We start from the raw sequence: 16,281 nt of genomic DNA on the forward strand, positions 1-16,281 counted from the left end.
CGCATCTCTTCCCAACTCCCCTCGATGAAATCAGCCACGGCGGCGGGGTATTTACACCACAGGAAGTACACACACTAGGAATCAAACTCGTCTAGCCGGTTGCTAAGCACTTACCGACACACTTCGTGCAGGGGACACTGTGGAGGTTCTGGGAGTCATCCGGTTTCCAACACTGCTTGCCTCTTCCGTGCTGGAAAAATGGAATTAAGGAGCAGGCTAGTGCCAAAGCCCGGGGCAAACCAACGTGGAGGAGCCCAGCAGCCCGGGCAAGCAGGTGACAAGGTGGCAGGAAGGGACGTGTAAACGGGGTGCAGCTCAATCCAGACAGCGGCACCTCTAAGGACTTGTGCGCCACATAAGCTCGGTGCTAGCAGCTGAGTGCTGCTGGCCCAGCTCCCTTCCGAGGCCCCCAAATTAAAAAGAACATATCAACATGGCTCATGGATTCTCAGAAACAGTCTCAGAAGGGAACCCGAGAAAGGGCCGAGTTTCCCCTCATCCCAAAGGCAGGGGCTCCCACTGTTGTTTTCAGGGAGCGTGACAGCTTCTCAGTTGCAGAAGGCCAACTGCAGTCTTTCCTATAGGCTTTCTCAGGACCTACAGTGATCTCCTGTGCCCACGACTCTCCAAGGGGTGCCATTTGTAGCATTTCCCAAAGTTAGCTGTGCACAAAGTATCTCAGAGGCCAGGGCTCCACAAGGACAAACTTTGGAAAGCTCAAAACCAGCCACGTGGACATCATGGAAAACGACCTGGCCAGCCAGGCGTTTTCCAACCCCAGCATAGCTCAGTGATCCCGAAGAAAGGAAATGCTTATTATTTTCCCACTCGTGATTGTGCTCAGGAGGAGCCCGCCCTCAGACCCCTTCCTCCTCACTCCATCCCCCAATGTATACAACGGGAAGGAATCTTCGTGCAATGATCTAATACGGGAGAACAAACAGCAGAATACTGGCAATCCCATTGGGTGGCCAGAAAACTTCAGTGAGGGCCAGGGTGGTGAAATTTAGCAAACAAAAATATAGTTATATTTTTTTTAAGTATAGCTCAGTTAAATTTACATTTCAGCTAAGCAAGGAATACTTTTTAATATCTGCATGTTCCGTGCAATATTGGGGACGTACAAATGCTAACAACATATTTGTTGTTTTCCTGGACATTTAAGTGGGCATCCCGTATTTTCCTGGGACCACAAGTGAGGGCGGGGTTTTGGGGGTCAGATCTGGTGGGACTGTGAGTTTGGCCACCTAATTGGTAACATGAGTAAGGTTAGCAACCTCTTTGACCCTCAGTTTCCCAGTGATGAGTAATTATGAGAGGCAGTATTTCTTTCACAGGTCGGTGGGTAGGATTTGAAAGTTCATAAATGGACTCCAGCATGAACTATTAGCACATCGTCGTTGCTTAACCACTGTTGGTTCCACTCTATCCTCACACTCTTCTCTTTTATTGGGGTTAATTGCTGAGGAAACACATAATTTTGCTGGACTCCTGAAGGTTATCATGAGTCACAGAGCCACTTTGTGAGACGTTCCCTGCCTACCTTTCAGCTTCTTTGGGGCTTTGGTAGTTCAGGGTCAGGACCTGACTGACAGTTGCCTTCTCATTATTCCCAGGATAGCCCTGTAAATCTCAACCAACTTCAGAGCCATCTAGAAGCCATTGTGAGACTAAATCGGTAGCCCCTTGTCTACCTAGTAATTGAAACATTCAACAATTCTACCAGGGACAGGTAGCTACCAGGGACAGAAGCCTCCACGTGTGGATTTCACAAATAATGTTCAGTTGGCTTGTGAACTACTGCTGGAAAAACAGGCCCGGGAGGAAAGAAAAGTTCTGCTCACGTGGTTCTCCTCCGTGTCTTTCCCCGTCACTCTGTGGCCGACATAGCTCCTCCGTTTTATTCTCAATTTCCCAGGCTACTGAAGGACAGCTGCAGAATCAATGCCCCAAAGATGGTGACGACTTCAAGTTGGATTTGTCCTGACGCTGGTTTATATAATTATTTTGATCACATAGTTAATACTCCAATTATATTCCATTTGGACTGATGCTCATTATTTAACATTCATTTGGAGTACGTATGCCTGGGTTAACTGGAAAAAAATCGGTTGTCTTGGGAAGGGAGGTGAATTCAAGGCAAATTTGGAGCAACTCAATGTTCTAAACTGCTTGTGTATAATTCTGGAAGTAGATAATCCATATGTAGCATATAGACAGCTAACTTAAAAAAAAAAAAAAGCCATTTCCTGCAAGAGAAATGAGAACAGTCCAAGGTTGCCATTGTTCTAATTCTGGTTTTGGTTTTCCCCAGAGCACAGGAATCTTCGCAATCTTTTCAAAACAACGTTAAGGAAGTTGAAAGCTTCCTTTTAATGAAAATACAACCTCATTTGAATGTTTAAAAATATCCGTGGAGCATGAGATCAATTGCTATTCTACCTGCTACCTGGGTATCTAGGATGTTTGTAAGAGTTTTAATTAAATAGTGACTGGGAAAAAGCCATAATTTAAGGGTGCAGTTACCCAGAACAACACTTTATTTCATCATTAACTTCTTCGGATTGATCTAAAGTGTATAGAATCGTTGCGTTTAGGTAACAAAACAAACTCTGCCCGTCATTAGCAACTATTTTTAACTGTTTTTAGAGTCAATTCGTGGGCAAGACCATATGCTAGTGAGGATCGGAGCAAGGGGGTCTCTCATGCACGGCTGGAGTGGAAACATGTGCTTACCAGACCGTCCAGCCTGCAAACCACGTCCACATGAAAACCTGTATGTGAAGGTTTATAGCAATGTTATTCATAATTACCCCAAACTGGAAATAACCCAAATGTGGCTCAACCGGCGAACAAATTAACTACTACATAGTAATACTGCTCAGTCGTAAAAAGGAACAAACTCCTTATACATGCAGAAACCAGCATTGTACCCAGAGAAAGAGGCCAGCCTCAAATGGCTACACACCATATGATTCCATTTATTGCGGAAAAGGCAAAGCTGCAGGGACAGAGAATTGATGAGTGGTTGCCAGGGGCTGGTGTGGGGAGGAAATGACTGACAACAAAGGATCAGGAGGGAACTTTGCGAATAACAGAAGCATTCTATGTCTTGATTGTGGCGTGGTTATATGACCACATGCATTTGTTGGAATTTATAGAACTGTAGATCTTTTTGAAAGGTAAATTTTACTGCATGTAAATAATATAGTCTCAATAAAACTGATTGAAGAACCGGGCCTTTTGTGACTTCCTAGGTATCATACTGATGTTGAATAAGCCTTTGTCAACAGCCTTGATGCCCTGTGGGCAGGGTGGGTGGGTCCTTTGCCCGGTCCGAGGTCTAGCAGGTGCTGCATTATACCTGCTCTCTTCTGTCCGAGCAGGAGGCAATGCACTCAGCTGACAGGGCCCGTGGCTGAACTGCAGTGCTCTTGGAGAACAGTGGTCACCATCTGTCCCTTTTGGAAAAGGTTCTCTGTCCCATGGACGTTGTCTACGCATCGACCACACCATCCACGGATGCTGGGATGTGGGCGTGTCAAGTAACTGCTGGCTTTATATTTGTTTGCTTGGCTTTAAAGCTGTCTTAGCCATGTCATGGTGGCTGTTTCCTTATTTATAACAAATGCTGTAACAAATATGCAGTCATCGACACAGATCTAGAGGGTCCACAGCACACACGTGGTGGGGTGCCGTCACGGGCAAATGCCCATCAGCCACCACGGGGGGTTGCTCATCCTTCTAACACCGTACACGAATCTACATCTGCTCTACGTGCTAAAAGAGGATAAGCAGTATCATCCTACTCACAGAATGGGATCTTTTTTGGGACGTGGGCCCACAGACTGTAGGTTTAGGATATAAAGTATCTAACGCAGAGTGTGAGGGCTCGCTATTGAATTTGAGGAACTAAGATTATAATGAAAAGCTTTGCAGTCTTTTAAAATCATTTTCATTACTGACTTCTTTCGTTCACAGCAGTTCAACCCTATGTACATCATTTCGCTACAGCTAAAAACGGAACAGTTTAGAGGAAGGAAAACATACCGGATATGAACATGCCCCGCTATCTGCAAAATCATTACAATAGCGGGCAGGAACACAAGCTCTGGAGCGTGGGTGCAAAATCCACATACTCGCTTTGCGAGCTTGTGGAAGTTCATTAACCTCTCTGACCCTATTTCCTGTTCTGTAAAGTTAACAATAGTCCCCTCATAGGTTTGCTGTAGTGACATAACCTGTGTGTACATTACTCAGCAGGTTGCTTCAGGCAAATGGTGGTCTTTTGCCCAAGTGCTAACGGATGTGAGGGGAGACTTGCTCTTTACTCACATTCTCTTCTTCTTCCCGCAACAGAATTGTCAGTGATCGCGGCTGTTGCCCCTTCCCTGCTGGCAGCCACAAGTGGATTTATTTACAATGGGAATTTAAGGTCAAGAACAGAGACTCAGCCTTAAATGACAGCTCGGCACCGGGAAAGGATCCTAGTCAGAGCTCAGGGCCCCGGCTGTGCTGACAGGCCTGACATTTAAACTCTTGCAGGGCTTAAGGTCTGTATCGTTTATGGTCAGGAATTATTTTCCTCCCAGATTTGTTGGGATATAATTGCTATACAACATCGTGTAAGTTTAAGGCACACAATGGCTGATTTGATACATGTATATACTGTGAAATTATTACCACAATAAGGTTAGCACTTCCATCACCTCATAAATTACTATTTTGTGTGTGTGTGTGTGTGTGTGTGTGTGTGGTAAAAACATGCAAGATCAACTCCCTTAGCAACTTGCAAATATTTAATACAGAATTGCTAACTATAGTCACCAAGCTGTATATTAAGCCCCCCAGAACCTACACATCTTATAACTGGGTGTTTGTACCCTTTGACCAACATCTCCCCGTTTCCCCCACCCCCATGCCCCTGGAAAACACCATTATAGTCCCTGTCTCTGTGAGTTTGGTTTTTTAGATTCTGCATCTAAGTGAGATTGTACAGTATTTGTCTTTGTCTATCTGACTTATTTGACTTAGCGTGATGTTCTCAAGGTCCATCCTTGTTGCAAATGGCGGGACTTCCTTCTCTTCTACGGCTGCTTCATACATCAGGAATTGTTGCTCTATCCTTCCTTTACTCTCTGAATCATAGCCAGTCCCAGCTTAATAAAAATGCCTGTTTTAAAAAGGAAGACTCACGAGGAATGCCTATCTAAATAGCCCCACTTTCCCCCCATCTTCTCCAGAGCAGAACCTTAAACTGTTGCTGCTTCTTCTTATGGCTTCCAACTAGAAAAATACATCTCTTCTTGAGTAAACAATAGCAGAATTAGGAAGAGAAAAAAGTCCTACAGTGACCTCATCCTGTTTGCGCTTGTCATCGGACCTAAGCAGTTTGGGGCTACGCGTAGTTTAGGGTGCACACACGGTCCACCCTCCTCCGTCCTCTGCTGGACACATTCCTGCCACAGGTCTGACTGCCCCAGGTGGCCTTGTTTTAGGTTAGTGACCCTCCTTGGCCACAGCTGGTTGGGGTGACCCACACAGCCTATGAACGATACTCTGATTATGTTATGTTGGGCTGACCAGAGTCCATCTCTCAGAACTTGGAACTGTCATATGTAGAAACCGGGTAGCTCATATTCTGTACATATACCTACACAAAGTTTATATATTACATACACACACAAACACACATATCTGGCCAGTAGGTAGTGGACACTGGGAATGGAAGCCTTTGGGACCCGAAGACTGGGTAAGAGAGCAGCCGTTACACGCACCGTGCAGAGCAAAATTATGAAGGGAGACGGGGAGGAACAGGAAGGAGGAAGAACAGAGGGGCAGTGTCTGGAGCTAGGTCATGCCTGCCCTTCCGACATTCTGGGGTTCATTTTTCCCTGCTTTCCTGAGATTCTTCTCTGAATTGATGTGACTTCACCTGACTGGGTTCCTAGTCCCCGAAACCTTTGTACAAACCACCGAAGCGGTCAGAGGCATTGCCATGGGTTTCAACTACCACCAGGCAGGGCTTAATGGTGTAAAAACCCATTTTTTAAAGACAGTGCTATGGATGCATACACGCTGCCACTGGCTGAAACGGTGAGGCAGCGTCCAAACCCGGCCCTTTGTGTCTGAGGGGGTCCTTCCTGGGGAAGATGGGGTCTGGACTTCACCGTGAATAGAAGCAATACGCCCACAGGTGCAAGAGGAACAAACAGGGTAATTTCTAGGAAGAGGCCACGTTCTAAGAGAGCAATTGGTAGAAGGTTAAGCTCTAGCAAGAAGATCTCACCACGGCACCCTCTGCAGTCAGGGGCCCTGGGGTGAGGGAGGCTCAGGAGGAAGGGGACAAGAACAGAGACGGACAGAGGAAAGGAGAAAGGGACACGGAAAGAGGAAACACAGAAAAGAGGGCAGGGAAGTTGGAGAGGAATCGTGGAAGAGGATGGGGAGGGGCAGCCAGAGAGAGTCTCTGGTTCTGATACTTTCTTCTCATCAATGACCCCTACTCCGAGTCATGGCCTCTCCTCATCTAGATTGTCCTTGTTTTCTGATTTTTTTTTCTTTTAAAAAGAGTCACTAATACCTTCCTTGTCTATCTCACAGGAAAGAAGTCAGGTCCAGGGGAAGAACTGTGGGAAAAAAGCTGAAGTCTGAGAGAACAGCATATGCAAAGGCCCTGAGGCAGGCGGTGTGTGCACTAGAGAGAAGACCAGGGCCACTGGAGTAGAAGAGAATAGTGTGAAATGAACCTGGAAGGCGTGGGGCCATGGAGTCCACGTGATAGACTTTGTTTGGTCCTTTGGATAGGGAGGGGTAGTAGTGGTCAACTTCACAATATCCTGATTCCTCTTTTCCCATCATCTGTCCCCCTCTGGCATGTTCCTCTTTACCACCTGCATGTGTAAATACAGCCACATCTCTTTTATTTTTCCTATTTCCTATTAATTGCTGGAACCCCATATGTCCAATTGCTCACACGTGAAGCCTCCCCCTCTAGTCCTCCAAGAAACCCAAGCTCTTACTCAGTCTAAAGGGAACAGATTATCATTCCAAACACCCCAGAGAGGATGAGAAAGGCTAGCGAGCTCAGTTGTGCCTTGTCACAGCCTCTGGTCACTGTCTAGCACTGTCCCAGTCATACAGACACTTGTGTACTGCTGAGGGGAGGCGAGGCCCCCAGGGTTAAAGGCAGACTTACCTTGCTCGCGCACGGCCAGCCGTTGTCTCCAGAGCTGAGTCGGAGGAGGCTGGGCCTGCAGGAGCCCCCGCCTGTCCAGCTCCAACCCCACTACGAGCACAAGAGTCCCTCTGGAGCCTTTGGTGTCCTTCCTGCTGGGGGACCTCACTTAGGATGATCCTGATCCTTTGAGAAGCTCCCTAGCATTGACCCTCTTGGGACGTGGTGGGCTTCCTCCCTGCAGACAAGGGCCAACTGCGGAGGCATTCATCAGGGCACAAGAGCCCCTGTCACCCTCCGGCCAACAGACATGACGTAGCCCTCCATTCATGTGACCAACAGCCTTTCCCCTGATAACAAAATCTATCTATTCCCAAGGCCACCTGCTCTCTTCATTTCCACGCACAGAGGATAATGGAGTTTGTCTTTATTTTTCTCTCCTCACCCAGTAGCTCATTAATATAATATTATTAATATAAAAAGAATGAAATGGGGGGCACCTGGGTGGCTCAATCGGTTAAGTGTCCGACTCTTTTTTTTTTTTTAACGTTTATTCATTTTTGAGACAGCGTGAGCAGGGGAGAGGCAGAGAGAGAGAGGGAGACACAGAATCCGAAGCAGGCTCCAGGCTCTGAGCTGTCAGCACAGAGCCCGATGCAGGGCTTGAACTCACAGACCGCAAGATCGTGACCTGACCTGAAGTTGGCTGCTTAACCCACTGAGCCAGCCAGGCGCCCCAAGAGTCAGACTCTTGGTTTCGGCTCAGGTCGTGATCTCACGGTTCGTGAGACTGAGCCCCACGTCAGGCTCTGTGCTAACAGTGCAGAGCCTGCTTGGGATTCTCTCTCTCCCCCTCTTTCTTTGCCCCTCCCCAGCTGGCATGCATGCACTCTCACTCTCTCTCAAAATAAATAAATAGACATTAAAAAAATAATCAAATTGGTGACGGACATTAAGGAGGGCACGTGTTGGGATGAGCACCAGGTGTCATAGGTAAGAGATGCATCACTGGGTTTCCTCCTGAAACCAACACTACACTGTATGCTAAATACCTTGAATGCAAATAAATAAGTTAAAAAAAATCAGAAAATATCAATAGAAAAACATTCCATGTTTCTTTGGCCGATAAAAGACATTTCTAACAGCATGTTACAAAACGCAGTTTCCGTGGGTGAGAGTGCTCCCTAGAAATGTGACTGCTGTGCATTCCATGAAGCCTTACAGGATATGACAGTCCCCTGAGCACATGGTGACTCTTGGCCCTGACACTGCGAGTCCTCTTGTGAAATGTGGTTTCATTGTGGACATATTTACTTTGAATAAACATTACTGGTATACATCTCCTGAGACTTAACTTCCTTAGAAAATAAAAAAACTTTAATATCTTTATTTTTTCTAGTAGTAAATACTTCCAGAATGTTCTAAAAGCCTTAAGTATGTATTCTTCCATGGTTTCTTTGTCATTGAAGTAGAAAGGCCTTAAAAACCTATATATTCTTGTATCCAGAATATCTAAAGAACTTTCAAAACTCAGTAACAAACAACCCAATTAAAAAGTGGGCATTGGGGCGCCTGGGTGGCGCAGTCGGTTGAGCGTCCGACTTCAGCCAGGTCACGATCTCGCGGTCCGGGAGTTCGAGCCCCGCGTCAGGCTCTGGGCTGATGGCTCAGAGCCTGGAGCCTGTTTCCGATTCTGTGTCTCCCTCTCTCTCTGCCCCTCCCCCGTTCATGCTCTGTCTCTCTCTGTCCCAAAAATAAATAAACGTTGAAAAAAAAAAATTTTAAAAAGTGGGCAAAAGGGGCCCCTGGCTGGCTCAGTTGGTACAGCGTGTGATTCTCGGTCTCAGTGTTTTGAGTTCAAGCCCCACGTTGGGCATAGAGTTTACTAAAAAAAAAAAAAAGTGGGCAAAAGATTGGAACACATGCCTCACCAAGTAAGAGATAAAGATAACCAAATAAGCATATGAGAAGATGCTCAGCTGTGGACTGCAGATTAAAGCCACGATGAGATACTATACATCTAGCAGAATGGCTCAGATTAAAACAAACAACTGGGGTGTCCGGGTGGCTCAGTCGGTTAAGCGTCTGACTCTTGATCTCAGCTCAGATCACGATCTCATGGTTCGTGAATCTGAGCCCCACTTCAGGCTCTGAGCTGACAGGGCAGAGCCTGCTTGGGATTCTCTCTCTCTCTCTCTCTCTCTCTCGCTCTCTCTCAACAAACTTTAAAAAATTAAACAAAACAAACAAGTGACAATACCAAGTCCTGACGAGGATGTGGATCAACCGGGACTCTCATTCACGGCTGATGTGAGTGCAAAATGGCACAGCCACTTTGAAAAACAATTTTGATTGAAAAACAATTTTGCAATTATATATATACAGTCCCACACTGGAGAGAATCCAACTGTGGGTGAATGGATAAACTGCGGAGCATCCATACCGCGGAATACTACTCAGCGACAAAAAGGAACAAATTACTGACGCCTCCAACAACTTGGATGGAGCCTCAGGGCAAGAAGCCAAACTCGAATGGTTACTTTACTATATAATTCCGTTCACACGACATACTGGAAAAGGCAAAACTATAGGGACAGAGAATAGATCGTGGTTGCCAGGGTGCAGGGGTAGCACAAAGAGGGCTGATTAGAAAAAGAAACAGGAAGTTTTAGGGTGCTGAAAATAGTCTATGTCTTGATTGTGGTGGCTGTACAACTATATTTTTGTCATAATTTATAATAAAAATGTATACCTAAAAAGGGTGAATCTTACTGGAGGTAAATCACAAACTCAATAAACCTGATGTCAAAAATTATGTTTGCTTTTCCACTGATATAGTAAATATCTAAAAAAAAAGCTCCTTTAAGAACTTTACTTATCTGTTGTGGTTTTTTTATTTTTTGTTTTTTGAAGCAGGCTCCACAGCTAGCACAGAGCCTAACGCAGGGCCCGAACTCACAACCCCGAGATCAAGACCGAGCTGACACCAAGAGCTGGATGCCCGACCAACTGAGCCACCCAGGCGCCCCTCTTTTAAGCACTTTAAATATGCATTTTCCCATGGTTTCTTTGCCATTGTAATAGGTCGCAAAAGTCAATAAATTGAATTTGCTTTTCTACTTTAGGGTAAGATGTTTTGCCGCCTCTGCCTAAATTAAGACAACTCATAAGAGTCTCATCTTAAGAATGTAGTTTTTCTGGGGCGCCTGGGTAGCTCAGTCGGTTAAGCGTCCGACTTCGGCTCAGGTCATGATCTCACAGTCTGTGGGTTCGAGCCCCGCGTCGGGCTCTGTGCTGACAGCTCAGAGCCTGAAGCCTGTTTCAGATTCTGTGTCTCCCTCTTTCTCTGACCCTCCCCTGTTCATGCTCTCTCTCTCTCTCTCTGTCTCAAAAATAAATAATAAAATGTTAAAAAATAAAAAAAATAAAATAAAAAAAAAAGAAATACCATCTGGAAGGGATTAGAAATATGTTAAAAAAAAAAAGAATGTAGTTTTTCTCATGACTGTATAGTCCACGTAATTTATTTCTGGGGCTACACCTACCCATAAGAAATCAAGAGCCTGGGTCACAGTGAAACACTCCAGTTACCCCCCTGCCCCCCCGAAGGGGCTTGGGCCTATAAGCCACCTCTTCCAAGCTGGTGGCCAATTTATTATCCTATCCTTCCCAAACTGGGAGAGACATCAGGGACACTGGGAGAAAAAGAAACACAGCCTTTCAACCTGCTATCCCTCGGTTTCCCCAAATGTCTGAGGCCAGGAGAGAAAGGCCCACCAGCGTCCATTCTAACTGTACTGGCCAGTTAAGGCAGTATATTATGGGCTACATGGGACATAAGCCCCCTTCTCTCCAAGGGTGATGGCAGATGATGACAAGTTTGGGTCAGCCATCACAGTCTTGTGAATTCGCTACGGAAAAGGCACAGCCCTCAGACCTAGTTTCAAACAGTGGGAAGGGCACCTGGGTGGCTCAGTCGGTTAAGTGGCCGACTTCGGCTCAGGTCATGATCTCATGGTTTGTGAGTTCGAGCCCCGCATCAGACTCTGTGCTGACAGCTCAAGCCTGGAACCTGCTTCCATTCTGTGTCTCCCTCTCTTGCTGCCCCTCCCCCCCCCCAAATAAATAAGCATTAAAAATTTTTTTAAAAAGAGTGGGAAGGCGTCCAAGGTGGACGGCGGGGGGAGTTTACAGGAAGTGAACATGAGGTCTGAGACTGCCGCTGAGTCCAGGGATGGAGAGCTGTAGGAGACAGAGGGAGAGTGACGTGTGACAGATGGGGCTCTGCAGCCACCATCTTCTAGGAGCTCTGCCGGTGCACAGGGACTCATCCCACTTCATTCTCGCACAACCGTATATACGCTAATATTGTCATCTTCAATTAACATACGTGGGAGATAAGGCTAAGAAGTCAAGCCGCAGGAGGAAAGTCCGTAAGCGAGCGGCAGGGCTGAGTTTTGACCTCAGGTCTGACTGCTACTCTTCTGCTTGTCCCATTACATAGGGGAACAGGGGAACCTCACCGGTGCCTTGCAGTAGAATGAAGTTACTATCAAAGTCCTGCAATTTGTCATTTTAACTTCTATGCTATTCCTAATCTTATTCTTTTTTTTAGGTGTATTTATTTTGAGAGAGAGAGAGAGTGCATGCTAGCAGGGAAGGGGGGGGGAGACAGAGAGAGAGAGAGAGAGAGAGAGAGAGAGAGAGAGAAAGAGAGTTCCAAGCAGCCTCTGTGATGTCAGCGTATAGCCTGAGTGGGTGTGGGGCTTGAACTCGTGAACCATGAGATCATGCCCTGAGCTGAGATAAAGAGTCGGACACTTAACCGACTGAGCCACCCAGGCGCCCCCCACCCCAGCTCCCCAGTTACCTTATTCTTAAATGAAGAGTTTGTTGTTGTTGTTTGGAAAGTGTTCCTGCACAGTCAGCTTTACGAAGGGGAGTGGAAAAAAGAGTTGTTAACTAAGAAGGAGGTTCAACTTTACCCTGGGGTAAAGATAACTGGGTAGTAATGAGGGAGAGGGAGGGAGGGAGAAAGAGAGAGAGAGAGAGAGAGACAGAGACAGAGACAGAGACTGAGTGTCAGGCTCAGAAGAGCATGAGAAATCAGGGCAAAGAGGATCTTAGAGGGTCACAATCCACTTGTGTTCCTCTCCACTTGGAAATGTATTGTGTGCTCCCCTTGTTCAAACCTTACGGGACACTGGGTTGTTTCACCAAGGGAGGCGGTTCCTGAGTGGGGCTGCCGTGGAAATGCCCGTCCAGGATTCCCAGCGTCTGTGCCCCCCTTCACTTCTGGGCTCGGCTTCAGTGCTTGCACCGGACATTCTGTGCCTGCTGCTGGCCCCACCACTGCCCGATTTTAGGTCCCCACCTCTTTCTGGCAAGGCTACGGTTGCAGCAAGGCAGTCTGTTCACCAACCAGCAGGGCCCTCCCTTGGCGGCCGGCAGGAATTCCACAGATAACCTCTTCCTAGAAGCTCCTCTGGTGAGCACAGCAATGTCCAAAGTCTTCGCTAACTCCCTAGGATGTCCCCAGATGCCTCAGGACTCTCCAGCTGGCTTCAGCCCCTTTCTCAGGGGTGCTCAGGGCCCAGGCATAAAAAGCACACTAAATAAAAACGACAACTCGTTTAGGCCTTTGAACGCTTACTCCCTCTCCTCAAAGGGGGTTATGCAACTGGTGCCCCACAGGACCCCACGGCTCCCCAAAGCAGATGGCCAAGGGGAGTCACGGCCCCTCAGACAACGGGCAGACGTTTCGAAATGACACCTCTTCCACCAGAGACAGAACCTTCGGTCAGGCTCATCTTTTGCCCAGTACCTAACTATAAAGAGTTGTTTGCTGACTCAGCATGAAGAGTGAACAGGACATCTCTTATCTGTCAATATAACAGGCTCCTCTGCCCAGGTGTTTCACCAGTTTTCCTGACTTTCCAAACTGTGCCATTGTCATGATCTGTGCCAATGGAATGCAGTACAGTAGACCCAGCTCCCCAAGAAAGTGCACTTGGCTTTGGAAGGAACTTCACTACTGAACTGTGGATGTGGGTGTCTCTCCATGGGCATCCACAGTCCTCTCCAATGAAGGGATGTGAGGTAGATAGATGGGAAAAGGGACTCACTCTCCCCCTCCTTGCATCCCTCCCTCTCCCTATATTGCTCTGCAACTCTTTCCATTAAAGGCCGGGGGTCTGTTTTCCCCAACTCTTAAGTCTGGGCCGCCCATGTCTCGCTTTGGCCAAAAGACTGTGGCAGAAGTAACAGCATGCTAGTTTAAGTCTAGGCCTCAAAGAGCCTGGCACGCGTGTGCTTGCTCTCTCAGAACTCTGCCACCACCAGAGAAGGTCTGGCTGGCTTGCTGGAAGGATGAGAGGGCATGTGGGCAGGCTCAGTCTGGCCCAGCCAACCCCAGCCAGCCAGCCTGCAGACCGCACGTGGGTAAGTCAGCCTACCCGGGCTCACCCAGGCCTGAAGACCCAACCAAGCTAAGCCAGCTCATGGATCTGGGACCCCAAAAGTTAGTGGTTTATTTCACCGCAGGGATGCATCCCCCTCCCCCACCAGAGGAAGGTTCCAGTACATCACATTCAAACTGCTCTTTGCACTTACAGGTAGAGAGAGAAATGAATTCTTCCTTCTTCTGGTAGCTGGGTTAAATGTGGGTAGGAGACCCTAGAATCCATTTCAACTCTTTCACTGCACAGCCAGCCTGTATTTTAAAGAATTTTCTTATTATGAGATCAACAGCAGATATACCATCAAAGCGAAGCAATTTCTGTCCCAACTCTGTTGTTGAGGGTTCGACCAATAAGACACCAACATCCGACACCACAGCACAACTTAGAGATCAGGAGTAAGTCACACCATTACCTTACAAAGAGCCCTGTTTAAACAAGCCATGAAAAAAAATTTTTTTATGGTCAAATATAAGTTTAATAATCTCTTTGTCACATTCCCCAATTTGTCATTATTGTCTTCATTATATTGTTTACATTTGTCACAAACATCTCTGTAATACACAGATACCGACCTGTTTTGCTATACATTTCTACCATTTAATTGTGTTTGGATCAATATAGAATGTAGGGATCAGGGTAGGAAAGAATACTACCTTTTTCTGAAAGTAGATTCTTATGTATTTATTTAGCACCTTTTATTTAAGGAGCTCAAGATACTTTAACATTCACTGTAGCATCCTTTTGTTATCCCTCGGTGAGGAAAGTGTCAAAAATGATCACTAGTGCTTTTTACAGAAAGAAAAATGAAAGCGCAGAATGCTAAAAGTAGCATCAGTGAGATGATAACAGTCATAGCAGAAACTTGGGTCTTTAGCTCAGCATTCTACTCTGTGAACCATATTTTGTCTGTTTAATACATTCCATATCAAAAGGTATAATGGTTTCTTCCACTTTTATAATATCTCTTTTTTAAATTTTTAATATTGACTTTTGAGAGAGAGAGAGAGAGAGAGAGAGACAGAGCATGAGCAGGGGAGGAGCAGAGAGAGAAGGAGACACAGAATCCTAACCAGGCTCCAGGTTCTGAGCTGTCAGCACAGAGCCCGACGTGGGGCTTGAACCCACAAACTATGAGATCATGACCTGAGCTGAAGTCAGATGCTTAACCGACTGAGCCACCCAGGTGCCCCATAACATCTCTTTTTGGATGGATGTTAACAAAATGGGCAGAACAGATAGTAAATTCCCATAAACTAATCATCCTGGCAATGCAATTACTTCCTGCAGGGGTTTTTGTTTGTTTGTTTGTTTCTGTTTTTTGCCAGCAAAGGAGTCCCATAAATTATAGAGCCACCCTCTGCTTCTCCATTAAAATTCATAACTGGCTGATAGTTTTCCAGCATTTCCAAGAGATCTGCAACCAGTAGGGAGAAATCAATGATGGCCACTCCTTCAGCTGGGCACCTGTGGCCCCTGGCACCTGAGGAGATTAAATACTCACCACAACGGATGGGCCAACCCAGGTAATTCCTTTCAATCTGACTCATGCTGTGTGTTTCCTCACAAGAGGGCTGGTCTAAGAGAAAAGTGTCTCTGTGATAAGTTTTCTTAAATGCATAATATGAGGATTCTGTTTAAAGGAAGAACACCAAGCTGCAGCAACTTGGATCTTTAGAGATTCAGCTAGGACCTGACGGCCTCTACTGGAATGAGTAAACACATTCACCTCAGGGGTGAACCATTTTGGGAGTGGGGGAAAGAAGGACACACTACCACTTAGTTCTGCCTGAGGACTGACAGAGTCTTAAAAACATTCAGGGGGAAGTAGGTTTCCCTTTTTCCTTCCTCTAAAAAAACGAGAACACAGAAAAAATTTCAAAAACAAAAAGTCACTCCAGTTGCTCCCTGAGCCTCCCTCCAAGCTTCACAGTCCTAGCCTTTTCCCAAAAGTGCTTAGTACAGACCTCCCTACCCCCAAAAAAAGCCGTCACCAAAACACAGGGAGCCTACTTGCAAGAAGGGGTGCAAATATATGTAAAGAAGACCAGCACCCTAAGGATAATTTTCAAGAAAATCGTTACAGAGTAAAAACAAAAGGGGGGGGGAGGGTTGTATCAAGAAAAATGTTATGGAAGTGAAATACAAATATGGGGGGGGGGGAGACCCAAAAAGAACAGAACAATCACTAAAACAGATGCCATAAAGAGGCAAACTACTGATGAAATGATAATGGGGAATGGAAGGGGATGGAGGAAAACCCTAAAAGGAGGTAAAAAGTGGAGCGACGCCTACCCGTGTCATCAGTTGATACGTGACTGTGGGTAACAGTGAATGGTGACCACAAATGCAGGTTTTTAAAAAGTGCCCGATTCTATAAAGAGCAAGACAGGTGGAGAATGTCAGGTAATTTGACGATGTACCGAAGAGAGGGGCGTCTGGGCGCAGATCCGGGCCGCCGCCCTGACCCGCCCGGGAGCAGGTGCGCGCAGTCCCCAGGCCCCGCCCAGGGGCAGGTGCGCGCGGTTCCCCAGACCCCGCCCAGGAGCAGGTGCGCGCGGCCCCCAGGCCCCGCCCGGGAGCAGGTGCGCTCCGTCCCCAGGCCCCGCCCGGGCACAGGCGCGCGAGCCTCCTCCCGGCCCGCCC

General features: G+C 46.8%; 1 long non-coding RNA gene across 1 annotated transcript in view; it reads right to left on the reverse strand.

Annotated features, from left to right (window-relative positions):
• LOC124517040 (uncharacterized) overlaps positions 1–4,370 on the reverse strand; it is a 34,806-nt gene extending 30,436 nt beyond the window's left edge. Inside the window, exons 1-2 of the long non-coding RNA XR_006963280.1 lie at positions 1,845–4,370; positions 115–190 (exon numbers count right to left, since the gene is read on the reverse strand). This is a non-coding gene — a long non-coding RNA (uncharacterized LOC124517040). The remainder of the gene's footprint in view (positions 1–114; positions 191–1,844) is intronic.
• Between the last annotated feature and the right edge of the window lie 11,911 nt (positions 4,371–16,281).

This window comes from Lynx rufus, unplaced genomic scaffold, assembly GCF_022079265.1.
Source record: "Lynx rufus isolate CCGP_SWC_20201006 ecotype Redwood Valley unplaced genomic scaffold, mLynRuf1.p SCAF_20, whole genome shotgun sequence".
NCBI lineage: Eukaryota > Metazoa > Chordata > Mammalia > Carnivora > Felidae > Lynx > Lynx rufus.